Source organism: Sebastes umbrosus, chromosome 20 (assembly GCF_015220745.1).
Source record: "Sebastes umbrosus isolate fSebUmb1 chromosome 20, fSebUmb1.pri, whole genome shotgun sequence".
Classification (NCBI taxonomy): domain Eukaryota; kingdom Metazoa; phylum Chordata; class Actinopteri; order Perciformes; family Sebastidae; genus Sebastes; species Sebastes umbrosus.
Genome location: NC_051288.1, coordinates 26,507,539 through 26,522,839, shown reverse-complemented (window position 1 = coordinate 26,522,839; position 15,301 = coordinate 26,507,539). Strand labels below are relative to the sequence as shown.

General features: G+C 45.1%; 1 protein-coding gene across 4 annotated transcripts in view; it reads right to left on the bottom strand.

The window, feature by feature from the left end:
* The window catches only part of LOC119479299 (glutamate receptor ionotropic, delta-1-like), a 555,378-nt gene that overhangs the window by 155,869 nt on the left and 384,208 nt on the right, over positions 1-15,301 (bottom strand). The window lies entirely within an intron of this gene.

Below are 15,301 nucleotides of genomic sequence, written 5' to 3'. Positions count from 1 at the left end.
CATTATCCTGCTAACCATGTTACTGTGTCTTAGTTTAAATGCATTTTTTCTATCTTTCCGAGTGTGTTTTGGTCGCCTGAAAATGTCTTATTCAGCGTTCAGTTGTACGTAGCTCCGGCCTGTATTGTCACGGACAAAAACCAAGATAGAGAAGGACAAAAACCAAGATAGAGAAGGACAAAAACCAAGATAGAGAAGGACAAAAACCACGATGGAGACGGACAAAAACCAAGATAGAGAAGGACAAAAACCAAGATAGAGAAGGACAAAAACCAAGATAGAGAAGGACAAAAACCACGATGGAGACGGACAAAAACCACGATGGAGACGGACAAAAACCAAGATAGAGAAGGACAAAAACCAAGATAGAGAAGGACAAAAACCACGATGGAGACGGACAAAAACCACGATGGAGACGGACAAAAACCAAGATAGAGAAGGACAAAAACCAAGATAGAGAAGGACAAAAACCACGATGGAGAAGGACAAAAACCACGATGGAGACGGACAAAAACCAAGATAGAGAAGGACAAAAACCAAGATAGAGAAGGACAAAAACCACGATGGAGACGGACAAAAACCAAGATAGAGAAGGACAAAAACCAAGATAGAGAAGGACAAAAACCAAGATAGAGAAGGACAAAAACCACGATGGAGACGGACAAAAACCAAGATAGAGAAGGACAAAAACCACGATGGAGACGGACAAAGTGCGGAACTCCTGGCTTCAAAACCGTAGTCCACAATCCAACGGGTGACGTCACGGTGACTACGTCCACTTCTTATATTCAGTCTACGGTTGCTCTCCTACAACAGTCAGACTCAGATTAAAAAAAGATGAAAATCGATGCAGCAGTTCAGTTTCTTCCACACATTCTACTTCCTTGTCAAAACCTGACGCCTACATCTCGACCTCCATCTCGACCTTCACCTCGACCTTCACCTGGACCACTGACAGATTCAGGTGTGTTATGCTCGCAGCAGCTAACGTATCCTGGAGCCTCCAGCCTCAGCAGAGGTCTGGTTGGTTCTGACTCCACACCCACAGATGTTACTCATTTTGAAACCACACCGCCTCACACAGCTCCCTCTGGAGATCCACCAGGCTTTACACAACATAATGCAGCCGTACGTGGAAACACAGCGCAGACTGTCAGGACGTGTCACTGTGTTGGTAAATCTGTACATTTAATCTCCCCGCAGGTTATCGCTTTGTTGGGAGCTTTTTATTAAAACCATTTAAAAACAACGTGTGGTGTCAGATGATAAATGTCTTCAATCATCAGCTGGTTATTAAAGAGGGAAATGACCTCCGAGCTTCACGTCTTCATTCAGCCTGTCAGAGTAACGTCTCTACTAGTGTCTCTCCTGCCTTCTCATCATCACTCCACCTCTTCTTTCATTCTCTCTCAGACTTCCTCTTCCTGTCTTCCCGACATGCTGACCCCTTCTGTGTTCTTTACCTCCCTCCTCTCTTTTCTTTTCCTCCTGGCCCTCCCTCCAGTCTCCAGTCCATTACTTCTCCTCCTCTTCTTTGTTTGCACTATTCATTTCTCCCCTCACTAATTCCTCTTTCTGACCTCTTCATTGTTTCATATCCGGCGCTGCGTTACCATCGTGTCTTTCTTCTTTTCCTCCCAATTGTTTTTCCCGTCTTGTGCCTTTTTAATCATTGCTCTTTCTTTCTTTCTTTATTATCTTCTCCGAGCAGCTTGTGTGTTTTTTGGGGTTTTTGTTTTGTCTGTTTCTTTATCGGAGTCTCAGCAGAATGAATCCTGTAAACAGATTTCAGTGACATTTGGAGTAAAAGTTCAGTCATTGGTCAGAGGAGCACCGGAGCTGACACTATCTGGAGTCATCATCTATTCTATCAGTTAACTGTCTTATTCTACATAAAGCGCTCTAGAAGGAGGCGTCTGTTTCCAGGTGTTGGGGGGTGCTACTGCAGATGTTTTGTTTTAAAAGTATTTAGTAAAGCAAGGGGAGCTGTGTGGCGTCGGATACATGTTGTCAAGTGATGTCACTTGAGTCAGCGATGGTTGAAGACTACAAGATGTCTAAAGATGTGATGGTTTTAGGTTCTCATGTGAGAGCTTTTGCTGCTTTTTGTGATCTTATATCAAAGTAAATTGAATATTTGGGTGTTTAGTTGTTTTATCTACGAGGACATGGACGTATTTTCAGCGATTGAAAATGCCAAATTCAGACGGATGACACTGCAGCATTTAAATCTATCCAGTGTTCTCATGTTTATAATGTTTCATAATCATGTATCTCATCATCTTGTATATCTCTCTCTGTTCTTTGTTAACATGGCGACTGTCTGTATTTGGTTTCTCTTTACAGCTTCACTCTCATATCTCTACTGTATCTATCCATCGCCCACCCTTCTCTCTCTCTCTCTCTCTCTCTCTCTGTGTTTTTCACACCACCACCCTCCGTGTCACGTCTCCACCTCGGTCTCAGTGCTGTTGTTTGTGCTGAGGGCTACAGAGGCAGAGGCGGAGCAGGGAGAGAAGGGAGAGCAGGGAGAGAAGGGGAGGCCGGCAGATGAATCAGCCGGCTGGAGGGCAGATAACCACGGTTGTAGTCCGAGAAGAGGAGAAGAGGAGGAGAGGCGTTTCGGAGGCCTGCAGGCCTTCACACACACAGAGAGACACACAGCGAGGAACAGACAGAGAGACACACAGCGAGCAACAGACAGAGAGACACACAGCGAGCAACAGACAGAGAGACACACAGCGAGGAACAGACAGAGAGACACACAGCGAGCAACAGACAGAGAGACACACAGCGAGCAACAGACAGAGAGACACACAGCGAGGAACAGACAGAGAGACACACAGCGAGCAACAGACAGAGAGACACACAGCGAGGAACAGACAGAGAGACACACAGCGAGCAACAGACAGAGAGACACACAGCGAGGAACAGACAGAGAGACACACAGCGAGCAACAGACAGAGAGACACACAGCGAGGAACAGACAGAGAGACACACAGCGAGGAACAGACAGAGAGACACACAGCGAGGAACAGACAGAGAGACACACAGCGAGGAACAGACAGAGAGAAGCACTGATGCTTTTAATGTGCTTGTATTTTTATCACTGCAACCAACTTCCCTAAAATCACTTTGGAGTCCGATGATTTGATCATCTATGTGTTGCTCCAGTAGAGATTCTGCTGCCGCTGCTTGGAGCGCAGATGTGAATAAATCAGTGCTCTGATCGTGACTTCATTCGTCACAGTTTTATTTGTAAAAACAGAGTCAGACCTGAGATCTGCTGCCTCCATCTACAGTTTGAGTCCTGCTCATTCTCCATCCCTCCTGCAGTACTAACACAGCAGCAGCATCCAGAAGAAGACCGCTGGTGCTATTCTATTATTCTATAGTTTCGTTATGGTCAACAAATCAACAGTAGAGCTCCATGGCACAGATAAAGAACTGAGACCAAACTGATGTTGTAAAATGTTTGTTTCTGTTTCTGTTTTTTACTTAAAAAAATGATTAATTAAATCAAATATTTACCCAAAGTCTACGATATCCAGGTCAAGCCCCTAACATAGTCGTACTTCTCAACAGACGAGGATCCACAGAGATAACATGAGAGGATTTATCTGACAAATGGACAAACAGAAACAAGTTGAAAGACGAAGAGGCCGAGCACCAACCGGAGACTCCTTCGTTTCTCCACTAAAACCCCTTTAATTAGCTGCCTTAATTACACTGATGGCTTTCCTTTAGCCTTGGCAGGACGCAGGGCCGTTCTGGGTGGAGATCAAATTTGTTTAATTGAGCCAAAAAAGATCAATCAGCACCTCGAAGAGAGAAAACCCACAGAACCCAGTCACAGAAACACACATAAAGAAGTCTGACTCATCTCAACATCTCACAAACTCAGAGGGTCAGTCCACAGCGTGTCGCCACAGATCGTCTGTCGGAGTGGTGGAGTAGAAAGTTTAGAGGGTTGAGATGTGCTTTCTCCTCAACGCCACAATCCTCCCACTCAGTGAAAAGAAGAAACGGCTCCTAAAAGCTCCTAAATAAGGTGGACATAATGAAAGACTGCATTTTCGAACATCGTGTCCATTTCATGACATCTCAGAGGAACCGGGCTTTAACAGTTACACACACACACACACACACACACACACACACTGCTACGTTGCATTCACATCACATCTGCAGACTCTGTAGCTGTGAGGACGACGGGTTGCAGCGACTGATAGCACCATCATGAACTGTGCATCATTTGAACCCTGCTATCTGCCTCGTCTCAAGGTCCGCTCCACTGAAGATACTGGGCTAATGATATTAAAGAGCAAACACACCGTACAGTTTTGCAGCTGAGTGACATCATTTATGTCATAAAGTATAAATGTGCTTGAGGCCAATGCGTCAGTCGTCCATTAGACGCAAAAAGATGCACCCTCTCAGTGAAGGAGCCGTCTCAAAGTAGTGCTCTGATGTATATAGAATCATAACCCCTGGATCATGATACGTATCGTATCACCAGATTCCTGCCCTAGTCTCCATACACCTCTCCACCACACAGCACACACATGCAGGTGGGTGAACAGGTGGGTGAACAGGTGGGTGAACAGGTGGGTGAACAGGTGGGTGAACAGGTGCACAGCAGCGGGATTTCATTGATTATTTAAAAGTTTTTTTTTTATTTTTCTAATGTATTTTCAAAAAGGACATGTAGGGGAGCTTTACTCATTTATTTTTCATGACACAACTGGCACTGCATCCTGCCACAGCTGGACACCTCTTATAAATGAGCTTCAGTTTCCACCAACTCTCTGCAGACACTAATAAGTTAGTTAGTTAGTTGGTTGGTTGGTTGGTTGGTTGGTTGGTTGGTTGGTTGGTTGGTTGGTTGGTTAGGTAGGTAGTTAGTTAGTTAGTTAGTTAGTTAGTTAGTTAGTTAGTTAGTTAGTTGGTTAGGTAGTTGGTTAGGTAGTTAGATAAGTAGTTAGTTAGATAAGTAGTAGTATTTATTGATCCCAAATGTGGATTGTTGTTATACAGCAGGTTATCCGAGCAATGCACAGGAACAGTAAATATACATATCAACACTAGAGATATATATCTATAGTATACACAATACAAAGAATATATTAGAATACACTATTAATATACCTGACTACTACAGCTAACTTAGAAAATATAAAATATGAACACAGAATAACAGTAACTATATTATATACGTTAGCAAAGTGAGCAAGTTTTGTTTTAAAATGTAAATTAAATGAGGTAATAAATCGATGAAAGATAAATGTCTATTAGTCTGCACATCACCTCATTTAAATACAGTATGTGCATGAGGCAGCTCAGGTAGGACTATATCTCACCTGAGGTGCTTTGAGAGTTTCTTTTGGTCTTATTTCTGCAGGTCTAGCGGCCACAAACACCACGCGATATGTTTTGTGAATCCCCCCGTCAGTGTGGCGATACAGGAAGTGACATCACACTGACAGATGGGCCTGTGTGTGTGTGTGAGTCACGCTGCTGGTGTTCAGTATTATTAGTATTCCTCAGCTTCACTGCTTCTCCACCATGTAGTCGCTCTGCTGTTATAAACATGTGTACGTACAGAGCATGTGTCTGAATACTGATGAGGCGTGAAGTAGCTCCATAATATCTCATATTAACATGACAAACAGCAAAGGCCAAGGTGTGCTACACGTCTGCCTGACTGGATGTGTAACGATCAATGACGCTGTGTGTTGGTGTGTGTTGGTGTGTGTGTATGTCGTCACCTTCACATGTTCTATTTAACATGACATATGAAGTCTAATGGGGAGAAAAAGCGTGTTAGCTGCCGTTAGCCTGCCAGGCAGCCGTCAGTAACGGATGAAATACAGTCAGATATGAACTGAGGAGCGTCCTGTATTATCAGCTGCTGCTGCGGTACAGTCCAGTACTGTACTCTCTACTGTACTGTAGAGTCCAGTAAAGTCTCTGTGTTCTATTTGATCGTGTTTAATCGAATTTCCAGCAGCTGACACACACAGAGAGAGAGAGAGCTCTGGGCTGGGTTGCATCCCAGTATAGGAGCGTTGGTACTCAGCCCACCTCTGTCAGCGGAGCCCTCCGGCAGCTCCGAGACCTCCACACCCACACATCACTCCTCCTGCATGGAACGCATGTAGAGACGGTGTGGTTTGACGAGGAGCGAGGCTACAGTCTGGAGGTCCATCAGCAGTGTTACGCTGTATCCTGCCACCTGATTAGTGTTTCCCCTTCCTCTCATCTGAACCCAACCTGTCTTCTTGTTTTCACCAAAAGCTTCCTGTTATTTTTAGTCCCTGGAACTACTTTCCAAGGAACTAAAAGGGTTCCTTCAGCCCACTGTTGTCTACGTTTCCACCGCGGTCTAAAGACCTGTGAAGATTAAGACTAATGAGTCCGCCTACGTATGAAAATGCATCATGAAATGAGACGAGGAGTTGCTGGTGGTCGCAGCAGTAAAGTGACGTTCAGTGTGTCCACCTGGTTACTCTAGAACACACATTATGTGTCACTGCGACGACATTTACTGCTGCATATATTTACTGCAGCACGTTGGATGTAATGAATGAAATGAAACTAAGAGCGTCTGTCTCCACTGTAAATCATCTGTTGAGTGTTTGATGGTTATTTATTCGTGCTGTAGAACGTTAACCGCCGTGAAACAATCAGAAAATAACTTTTCTCATTCACAGCTTCGCCGCGCTACGTCTGTCTCTTTTACCATTTTGATCTCTCTCTCTTTTTCTAACTGCCTTTTTCTTAAATAAGTCGGGAAGCCGAAAGGACTGGGAATAAACCAGTTTAAATATTCTGGTCTCTAAACCGGGATAAGAGTTTATCAGGTGGAACCAGGATTCAGTGTTTACATGTGCAAATATATGTATATGTAAACAGGACAAAAATGATAAAAGTGATACTAGAGTGCATGTAAACATTCTCTCTCTCACACACACACACACACACACACAGGTTATAAGAGGAGGTTGTAGTAGCGTGTGTGTCCTCAGCGTTATCAGCACTACGGTAAACATTTGTCATTCAGCTCAACACCTCCGGCTGAATTCAGCTCACACTGCTGCAGCGCGTCACTGTCAGTATGTGTGTGTGTGTGTGTGTGTGTGTGTGTGTGTGGACACCCCATGCATACTGTATATTGTGTGAGTGTGTGTGTGTCATCACACTGCTGCTCCAATGTCACTCGGTGTTTATTGGAGGTAAAACTCTTCACTCATACTCACTGACAGCAACATAAAGCTGCCTGTCTGACCCTCCACAGCCTGTGTGTGTGTGTGTGTGTGTGTGTGTGCATGTGTGTGTGTGTGTGTGTGTGTGTGTGTGTGTGTGTGTGTGTGTGTGTATGTGTGTGTGTGTGTGTGTGTGTGTGTGTGTGTGTGTGTGTGTGTGTGTGTGTGTGTGTATGTGTGCGACTGAATGGGTCAGCAGTGAATAATGTGTGTGTGAGGTGATGTTTTAGTAATCACAAGGACGGGTCGGAGGCGGCCGGACGCTTCAACAGCAGATCTGAGAAATGTCACTCTGACAGGACAGAAAACAAACCGGCTCCATGTGTCATTTAATCATCAATAAATCTATTTGATTGATCACAAAAAACAGCCTCTACACTACATTTTAAAGTGTGAGCTACCAGACGATCTATGTGCAGGATTTGAAAGGAATCTTGATGTTGGAAGTACAATGGAAACCTCTTCTAGTGACCACAGTTACAGTGATCAACCGCTTATAAGGATCAAAAAGCTTCCCAATCATTTCTATACAAACGCTGTTTAAAGGGACTCTATGGAAGAATCAGAAATGTCTTGTTAACAGCTTCACCTGTGGCCGTTAAGTCAACTAAAGTCAGCGTCCTGTTGCTGGCGCTTGTGCTCGCTCTACATAGACATGAAGGAGCATCACTCAACACAGTGAGGAGACACACGTCAGCTAAAAGCACAAGGGATCAGAAGAGATGCTGTTGGCCAGTCTGAGCATGCTCTGGTTGTGAGCTCATCAACTACTACGCCAACTGTATATGTAACTTATTCTTTATAATACAACAATGTTTATATGATATTTCATCAGTATGCAACCCATACTCTGTATAAACAGTATGTATATGTCTCTTTATATACACCATATATCCTCATTGGTATATATTGTCTCAATCAGCACTTTACTAGTTTGCACCCTGGTACGATACAAAACTGCATCTCGTTGTACTTTTACTATGTGCAATGACAATACAGTTGAATCTAATCTAATATAACCGGCTCTAGAGCACACATGCAAACCGGTGCCCGTCTCCCTCCACGCCACTACCGGGTGATGGAGCGAGGAGCCCCGGCAAAGAGACGCCATTCTGCATGCACGCTCACGCTGCAGAGCCCACCTCCCCCCCGGTGAGGGAAAAGGCAGAAGAATCGGCACCGAGCCAGTAAATAGCAAAGCGGTCCGTTTCATTCCTCTGTATTCATGTAATAAATATGTCCATTAGACGGTAATCTGCATTAGAAATGATGCACAACAACAAAAATAATCATCCACCTCTAGTGATCAAATAGACCCGGACAGACGTGATCACTGTAAGCGGTTTCCACTGTAACCACTGTAACTCTGGGATGGATGGTCTAAAAGCAGCACATAGACTGTACCAATCTTCACCATCTCGTTTTCTACAAACATATTTCTACCATTTCATCCATATAGACACTCCGAAGCTGAGCAGCTCATCTTATCTCCCTCCTCTACTATCACAGCTCTCATAGTGCTCAACGACAGATGAGACAGGAAACAGTCACATTAAACTGCAGCTCATTTTTATGCTCTGATTTTGCAGCCTGGCTGGAAAAATGGAGGCAGCACATTGAAGTGAAACCTCGTGTCCCGGAGGGCAGCTCTGCCACACAAACCAAAGCCACCCTGAGTGATCCGGAGTCAAAGTGGATCTGTTTTAGGAGCAGAGGGACTCACAGTTACTTCTGGGTCACAGCTTTGTGTTTTTAAGGAAAAACACAACTAAAGTGTCTCTCGGTACTGAGCTGCTGTCCTGCTCAGAGGAACATGAAGAGGCGATGTGTCACCATGGTGATGCAGATGAAGGGGGTGACCTCACTGCTGCCCCGTCAGCCGGGTCACTGGAGACAATCAGGAGTCATCAGCCGAGGTGCTCCGTGACATTTCAGCCAGTCGCTAGTTTGTGAACAATACTGAACTGAAAAACAGGAGAAGAAAACATCCATGATGTGTTCCTGAACCAGAAGGGGTGTGACGATTCACTCAGCTGATTAACGCTACCTCATTAACGTCATTTATGGTTCCTTTATATCATCGGGTTCAAATCTGAAATGTTGCCAAAAAAGGCGTGTTTGCTCTTCGCTTTGACACCAAATCCTCCGCCACCTCTCGGTATGTCAACTCTCTCTCGTCAACGTTGAGTGAAATATGACCCCTGCCGCTCTGAGCTCACTCCTTAAGATGTGTTCACTTTCAGATTGTAGCGTCCGTCGTCCGACTATCTATTGATAACACGCCGCTGATACGCCAAAATGAACTAAAAGGGTTTTATTTCTGTAAAGGAAAAGCAAGATGACGGCGGCAGCGGTCGGTATGGAATGTAACTGGTGTGTGCCTGACCGCCGTGTAACACCGGTAACAACGACTACCACGACAAGCCTTACCAGCACAGACCTTGTTGAGCTGCTTCACCTGCTGGTCTGAACTCAGAGCGCCCTCGTCCAGAGAATGCAGATCGGTGCTTGTATGACTAGATGTACCTTTGATGCTCTGATATCGCCATTTCGTCACACCCTTACTGCTGACAATATACTGTAATCTATACTATCATCAAATCTGTACTGCCAACAAAGAACAAAGAGCTTTCTTAGTCTATATTTATCTGGACAAACATCTTGGTTGTGAGCACAATAACAGCTCTGAGGCTCCACAGGTTCATACTAAGAACTGAATGCACACATATTGGAATAAATGCTCTTTCCAGCTGCTCAAACTGGAGGGTGTTTTATTGATGTATAGAAAAATGTAATTCCAGAAGAGCAGAATGGAGCCTGACTGTGTTTTTGTGACTGACAGCTGGCGGCGGCGGTGCTGTAAAGCGATTACTCTGCAGGTGAGCAGCAGTGGATTACACTGAGATAATGTGACCAAACGGTGAAGCGGCTGTAAGCCTTTTTCTCTGGGATTTTCACAATAAAATAAAACAAATAACAGAATGTGGTCCGGCCAAATTTAGCCGTACGCTCCGGGTAGTCACGGTTTGGCTTTTTCCTTTTGTCAGGAAACATCCTGTGAGATAGGATTTAGATCATCACGGGACGTTGGCATTATTGTTCCTTTCTGATAACCACGGCAGCATGAATATATATATATATACGTCCTTCATCCTTTCTGTTCTCCCTCCTCATCCTCCCCTCCTCCTCCCTGCAGAGGGAACCCAGCGCTCCTGTCTCCGTCTGTCTCTCTGTCATTGATTTTTCTGTCAGCAGTCGGACCCCCCAAAGACCCACAAAGACCAACAGCTAAACCTCCTCGCTGCTGAAGCCTCCACCTGCCTGCCGGGCTCCCACCGCGCTCTGTGTGTGTGTGTGTGTGTGTGTGTGTAACGCTGATCGCTTAGTAACCCGCCAAAATAAAACTCTGGATGAAGCTCACAACAGTTCACGTACTCACACAACAACAACAAGTACTATGATTCATTTTAAAACATTACTTTTTTATCAAATTCATTTTCAATTTTATACAAGGCAAAGATAAAAGATCTTTTTGTATTGCTTCTCCATTGTATCTTCCATGGTAACATAGATTAGTTTACTTACAATTTATTCATATTCCTCAGTTTATTACCTTTCAAATGAGACCAGATATACACTCACCGGCCACTTTATTAGGCACACCTGTTCCATTGCTTGTTAACACAAGTAGCTAATCAGCCAATCACATGGCAGCAACTCAATGCATTACGTCATCTAGACGTGGTGAAGACGACTTGCTGAAGTTCAAACCGAGCATCAGAATGGGGAAGAAAGGGGATTTAAGTGACTTTGAACGTGGCATGGTTGTTGGTGCCAGACGGGCTGGTCTGAGTATTAAACTGCTGATCTACTGGGATTTTCACGCACAACCATCTCTAGGGTTTACAGAGAATGGTCCCAACAAGAGAACATATCCAGTGAGCGGGGGTTGTGTGGACGGAAATGCCTTGTTGATGTCAGAGGTCAGAGGAGAATGGGCAGAGTGGTTGGAGATGATAGAAAGGCAACAGTAACTCAAATAACCACTCGTTACAACCAAGGTATGCAGAATACCATCTCTGAACGCACAACACGTCCAACCTTGAAGCAGATGGGCTACAGCAGCAGAAGACCACCGGTGCTAGCAAGGTGTACCTAATAAAGTGGCCGGTGAGTGTATATGCATATAAGCCGTATGGTTGAAGTGTGTAACCCAAAGTGTTTCCATCCTTTACTGGATGATAAACTGGTGTTTACCATGCTGGATTTAAAAATCCACGCAGACCCTCCGCCGTTTTCTACTTTCTCGTTTCGGCTCTCTGAGGTTTGTTTTGGTTGACGGATACGGAACGGATATGACGTAACGTTACTCAGACTACCACAATAAAAGCGGTAACTTCCTTCTACCTCCACATAGACTCAGATGAAGCAAATAAATCAATTCTGACATTAAAACATCAATTTCAAAATCCACCCCCAGCGAATACATGGACAATGGTCAGTTGTTGGGATGATGGTGGCCGGTTGGAAACATATCTCCTAACCCTAATATAACTTTGATTGGACCTGAGGTAGAAGTCCGTCCTCTTCCTCCTGTTGAGGTTTCTATTTATGTTTTACCTGCTTTATTTCGTTCTCTGTTGCTGCTCAGCGTTTCGTGCTGGTCAGTATTTCCTCCCCCAGATGTGACAGAACTGACCTTTTGCTGGGCCAGAAGTCACATCCATGAGACAACTCAATGAATAAAATATGAACGGGGTGAAATGAGAAATCTGTCCGCCTAATTATCTTTTTTTATTTCATGGACATTTTTCTGGTTATTTTTGCCCCCGAGCCTCCATAAATTCCTGACCCTCCAGCGGTCCTGTTAGCTCAACAGACCGCTCGCTTCCTGTTTCTGGGTTGACTTGGTGATTCTGTTCCAGATGAGCTGAAGTATCGAACTACTGAATCTGCCGACTCACCTTGATGATGATGTCACTGACGGGGGCACAGGGACCTGCTGGATGTTAAACCAACATGATGAAGGGATTTAAGGGTCTCTCTGCACATTACAAAGCGACACACACACACACACACCCACACACACCCACACACACACACACACACACACACACGCACACACACACGCACACGCACACGCACACACACACACACACACACACACACACAGCTGCCAACATGCTGATGTGTGTTTTATATTTCATGCATCACCAGCTTTCTGTGCTGAGGACAAAATCCCACCAACTTCACCCTAAACACTTTCATTTTGTTCCACACGCATTCGTCGCTAAAAAAAAAAAGCTTTTCCTATTGGGTCTGATTGAGCGGAGCAGAGGAAGGAGTTTATTCAGGCATCGTAAAAAGTCCTGTTCAGGTTTTTGTCATTTTTGTCATGAACAACGTTCGATGTCTGCAGTCAGAGCTCAACACGTTCAGCCTTTACACGTTAATAAGACACCGTACAAGACTTCAGGAGGAATGTGGAAGGAAAGCTGAACTCTGCAGAAGAGACTCAGAAACTCACAGCTGAAACTTGTTGGTGTATTTAACTAAAAAATGAAAGTTCAGGGAAGTGAACAGATCTAGTATCTTTGGTTCCACCTTAAAGGGGACATGTCATGAAAAACTCACATTTCCAGTGCTTGTTAACATACATCTCTGTTTCCAGACGTATTTTACTTAGTTTACCTACTTATTTTAAGGCCAACCATGACGTTTTTCATAAACCTAAGTAGTGTTGCACGGTATACCGATACTAGAAAGGTAGGGATGCACCGATACCGATACCAGTATCGGGTATCGGGTCTGATACTGTGCTCATGTACTGGTACTCGCAAAACGGCTCTTCACTTTCATTGTGCCACGGGGTTTTGCCTGCACCCTCTGACTCGCGCGTGCGTTAGACTCCTTGGTCCGTGTTTCAAGACGGGTCGTGTGGGTTGCCGCCACGCCATAGACCTCTGGCGACTTTTATGTGGGCCAAGGCATGACGCGGTTGGGGCGCACTGAGGACAGTCCGCCCCGGGCGACAGTAGCACCGGGAGCAGGGAGCCCCGTCACGATGCGGCGGGGTCCTGGCGGGGAGCGCTGTAAAGCTCTCGGCCGTGAGCCACCTTCGCCACGAGCCTTTCCAAGCCGACCTAGAGCCGGTGGCGGCGCACCGCCTCGTATGCGGGACTCCCCAGCCTGCCGTGTGTCGCTCACACCCTCCAGCTGGCTGTTAACGAGGGTCTTTAGGCACAGAGAGGTACTCGTATCGGTACTCGGTATCGGAGAGTACCCAAATGTAAGTACTTGTACTCGGTCTGAAAAAAAGTGTTACCGGTGCGCCCCTAAAGAAAGGTATCGGTATAGAGTATCTTATTTGGTGTCCTAAACCGAAAGGAGTGGTTTTGTAGCCCCTTGCTGGTGCTGCACCTTCAGACACGGGCCTAATATTCACGCCTCGGCGAGGCAAAACGGTCCTCCGGTGGATAGACGGGTTTATTACACACTTCGGCGTGATACCAGCTTGTATTTCTATCAAGACCTCTCTCTGAACTCCGGTGGTTCTTGTCTGCTGAGTAAACTTGACAACATTGTGACAGCCTGTAATCATCTCAGGTCAGATACAGTATCGTGCTCCAGAGGCAGGTACAGATGGGCTGCCGTGCTCAAGGACTCAGCGTGTGGAGTTACCTCCTCTCCCCCGTCGGTACTGTACCACCACGGAGCGGTGTACTGTACTCAGCGGTGGCCCGCCGTGTTAATTAGAGCGTCCTACTTTCAGCAGCTCGTGGCGGTGAACTCCCACTGCTCTGCAGCGTGCAGGAAGAGTTCCCCAAAAACACACACAAACAGCCAGAGGTTCAGTTATTAATGATTAAATGCAATTACACTCGCTGGCCTTTGTAGCAGCTGCATATTTACATGAAACCAGACAGAAACTCTTAACACCAATTATTTGAAACCATTTCGGATTAAGTCAGTTAATAATGTATTAACACGCCGTGGCCTTCTGCTACTGAACTACCAGTGAATATAAAACCAGAGGACTGAATTCACCCCGAGGCCAGTTGTGAGGTCGTGCTCGGCGGCGGTGGCGGCGGCTGTATCTGTGACGGGACATCCTGACACAACAATCTGGATCTGATCCAACAGAAGAAGCAGCTGTCGTCCTGTCCCTCTGCTCTGAATGAAAGTTGTGGCCGTTTTAAAGCTTCCTGGCGTTCGCTGAAAAGACTCCACGCCGAGATAAGAGGTGAGAAGAAGGAAAAAAAGATGTGTGCTTTGGAATAAAGAGCTGATTTGTTCAGCGTGGTGCAGGACGATGTGATAAAACCTCTGTCTTTGTGGCACTTTCTTCCTCCGTCTCGCACTCTTTCCCCACTTCTCCTCAACAAAAGGATATGAGGCCTTTCACACTGTGTTTTTTGTCTCCTCTGTTTAAAGGGCCTGTTTATTTATCAGTAGTGAGACAGATATGCTGCCACAAACCCGCCAGCGGCTCATGTAAACAGGCACATTGACAAGCCTTTGGAGAGCGGGTGAACCGCAGGCTTTTAAAGCTTTCGACATCGCTGTTTGAATACCGAAACACCTCCGCGCTCCCCGGGGAGCACGGCAACTTTTGTGCTTCAAATCGAAGTGGAAAGACAAAACCTCAGTTTCATCCTTTAGGCGTCTGTTCTGCTTTAATACTACAAACTGTTAGTCTTCTAGGAGAATGTGCAATGTGGGACTTGATATGAAATTGATTTTGTTAATTTCCTTACTGTTCAACAACAGCAGCAGACGCTGACTCCTCAGAAACATAATAGTTTAATAAAAAGTGCTCTGAGCAGCACTTCTTAAATTCAATTAACTGATCTGTTTTTTAATTATCGTACAGAATCTAAACATGGTGCAGATGATTAATAATTAATTTTACTCAGTTTTACTTTGACATTTAATGACTGGTGTTAAAGGAATTCTTAAAATTACCGTTTGTATATTAATTACTGCATGTGAAACTTTGAGAATCCAAAAACGGCCAAAAACAAAATCCTTGATGA